The following is a 3,648-nucleotide window of genomic DNA, read 5'->3' as shown; positions in this document are numbered from 1 at the left end:
CGTCAAAACCATACATATCGAATGGTAGCTTAGAGGTAGATTAAGCTTTATGAGAAAATTTGAAGGCGGAAACCACGTAGAGATATGTACACAGGTGTCAAGCTCGCAGCTTTTAAACTTGTAACAGTTGCATTTAAGTGAATTACTTGTCACATTTGTCATCACAATTTTTTTACTGGCTATTTTGCGACATTATATTTTCATTTTACGGGCAATTGGGATTGACAATTTTCGAGCATGAAGAAGATAATGGAGTGAGTTAAGTCTACAATAATTGGAAGTTGGAAGAACCAAAGAAACGACTCATGTATTTTCGTGGATGGATTCCACTTTTATTCAAACAAAGTGCGCCACATCTTAATGGATGCCTTGCTTCTACTTTTATTCAAACAAAGTGGGCCACATCTTAATGGATGCCTTGCTTCTACTTTTATTCAAACTAAGGGCCACAGGCATAAGTATGCTATACGAACATCTGGACCAGTCCTACACCAGATGCCTCATTCTTCATGGTGTTTCCAGGCTATGGCCACCGGACTGCGAACGATTTGTGTTCCGCCCTTAACGCATTTCCACAATATTTGACCAAAGGCTTGCCCTCCCTTAGATTTGTTGTCAGCTGCAATTTTGCTTTCAAATTTCACTGTATAAGTCGCCTTGTCATTTTGCTTTTCAAAGGCGAGTGTCATCGGCTCCACGGTTATATTTATGTTTTCAGGGCTCTCAACTGTCATTTCATATACACACGGTGCTCCTCCAACATTCGTCACGGTTCTCTTCGTCACACGAACCAAACTACGCGGCTTAAACACCACCGAGAATGATGGGTAGTTCAGATCTCCAGGCGCGGACCTTAATTTGGAGCAGGATGTTGCATTCCTTGTCAGAATATGAATTTGCTTTGCTGTGTAATTTAAGCTACACAGGAAGCTAACGTAGTCGTCCATTCCAAGATCGTAGATGAGACCAGGATCCAGGGCAGCATTGGGATTCACATGACCTGCGCCCATTGCAAAGGCGTTTGCAGCTAAAGCGGTGGAGGAGTCGCTTATAGGGCTTTTGCGATTGTCGAATGGCGCAGAAGATGTCATGAGAGCCGACTTTATTGCAGCGGGTGTCCACGCGGGATGAGCAGCGCGTATAAGCGCCGCGATGCCGGCCACATGAGGGCAAGACATCGAAGTCCCAGAGAGTATATTGAAATCTACTCTTTCCTTGTCTGTGTACGTTGGCCCCGCGTGCCCTGTCCACGCCGCCAATATGTTGACTCCTGGAGCAATCAGGTCCGGTTTAAGGATCTCCGGAACGACGGTATTCGGCCCTCTCGACGAAAATGTGGCTACTACCGGAGCTCGCGCTTTTCCAACAACGGTCAGTCCCTCGGATTTAATAGTTGCAATAGGATTTCTAGTGGCGTTGATATAAGCTTTTATGTATTCCCCGGCCTTGGAATCGACCATCGTTGCCGGTAACACATGATAACTGGTCCACGAATAGTTTCCATTTTCAGGCAGGTTGGCCACAATCATCCCCGCGCCGCCGGCTCGTCGCACTACCACTCCGATATCTGTATCTTCGTTGTCTTGAAGATCACAGAGCACAAGCTTTCCACGGACCATATCGGGATGAAGGCTTCCGTCAATGCAGAAATTTGCATCCCCGTTTCTCGACGCTGTTTTCCCGTATACCAATGGCAATTGCTCGTTGGCCAGGGACAAGTCTTTGTTGAGGGAGAAGCCCATGTAGATTTTGCCGCTGCCAAGCACGACGGGAGCCGGGAACTCTCTGTCGATGGTGCTGGCGCCTACGGTGGTTATCCATGGCGCCGTGTTGAAAATCGCATCAGGCCCTGAATTACCGGCCGAACACGAGACAAAAACACCCTTCTCAATCGCTCCCAGAGCTCCAATTGCTATAATATCATCATAATAAGCGACATCACTAACGATGCCGAGCGATAGCGATAGCATGTCGACTCCGTCCGAAACAGCCGCCTCCATTCCCGCAAGCACATCTGAAGTTACGCAGGTAACCGTCCAACAGACTTTATAGACGGCCAATCGAGCTTTGGTAGCCATACCTCTAGCCGTACCTCCGGCGAAACCAAGAAAGCTGGAAGCAGGCACCTCCGATCCGGCCGCAGTAGAGGAAGTGTGCGTACCATGTCCTTCGGCATCCCGAGGAGATCTGTACTCCTCTTTTCCGTGGACACGACCGTACTTGGCTTCATATCCTTTGACAAAGTAACGGGCTCCAATGAGTTTCTTATTACAGTGGGACGCATTGAAGTCGGAACCCACTTCACACCCTCCCTTCCATTTCGCGGGCGCGGGAGTACTTAGGCCATGATCGCTGAAGCTCTTGCTCTCGGGCCATATTCCTGTATCCAGCATGCCCACGATGACATCATCACCGTAATGCGACGATGGCCATAGACCATCAGTAGAGCTCAACCCCAGAAAATCCGGGGTCCGAGTAGTATGAAGTCTACCGACGGAATCCGGCAATACAGCCAAGCATCCATCCATATTCAGCATAGCTTGAGCGCCTGTGCTGGTCAGCTTGGCAGAAAAGCCATGCATCACCGTATCGTACATGTATAGCATAGCAGTGGGATCCGATTTGGATCCTGAAACCCGGTCTATCATTGAAGCGTACCAGTGTTGGTGGAGGCTGAAATGACGGGGCTTCATGGATTTGTCCATGTAAACAATATAAGATTTGATCTCCTCATCATCATCACTAGACGTAGCCAACGCCTGTGAAGGCAGCACTAAACTAATGATCACGAAAACAATTGCGCAGTTACAAGCCTTAATAATCTCCATATCACTAGCAGCGATATGATACAAAATGACACCAATGAAATCACGCACAAAGAGGGACTTAATCCCTAGAGCTCATTCCTTGCCTTGAATTCATGCGATGCATGTCTAAATTTATAGGAAAGAGCGTGTATAATATTCCAGGTAAATTCCATGTAATTGAGAAATATTGTTGAATCATGCTTCCTGCTTGACAAAAGAAAATGAGAAAGCGTTTACATAAAGAGATGATGGAATATCTCGCTGCCAGTTGCATTCAACTGAGAGAGACTTGATGTGGAATATTTGGCCCAAGAAACAACTACATTGGTTTTTAATGGATGATTACAATATCTCGTGTTCGAGGATACTGGGTTTTAGATGCCATTTTTAGTCAATAAAATTTCCACGACCTTAACAGGGGAAGAGCCGTGGGACATTAAATTGGGCTCGCGTTCGGATCATGTTTTAGCAGAGGATAAGGTGGGAAAAGTTCAAAATATTTAGGATTATTTTATTTTATTATAATTTTTTATTAATATTATTATTTAGAATTTTTACATATTTATTTTATTAATTCAATTTAGACTTTTTAATTTGTGGCGGTATTTATACGAAATGTCTCAGGTATTTTTTTTTGTAACTAATTTATTCTTAAATTAATAAAATATAAATTTTTATTTATATAAATATATTTTTGGTTAGTTATTTAATGTAATTTAAATAGATAGTAAATTTAAGTAAATAGTAAAATAAATATTTTGGAAAATCATTTTTAAAGATCGATGGTGAAAATTACACCAAATACAAATTATATAAGTGGGAAAAAATCTAATAAGATTTT

The 3,648-nt window shown here is 43.7% G+C and overlaps 1 pseudogene; it reads right to left on the bottom strand.

The window, feature by feature from the left end:
• Positions 1 to 468: 468 nt before the first annotated feature.
• On the bottom strand, positions 469 to 2,978 carry LOC149230724 (subtilisin-like protease SBT1.7 pseudogene; annotated as a pseudogene).
• Positions 2,979 to 3,648: the final 670 nt, after the last annotated feature.

The sequence above is a fragment of the Pinus tabuliformis genome, chromosome J, assembly GCF_031772625.1.
Source record: "Pinus tabuliformis cultivar Carrire ecotype Pingquan chromosome J, CPIR1, whole genome shotgun sequence".
Lineage (NCBI taxonomy): Eukaryota > Viridiplantae > Streptophyta > Pinopsida > Pinales > Pinaceae > Pinus > Pinus tabuliformis.
This window is presented reverse-complemented; position numbering and strand designations above follow the sequence as displayed.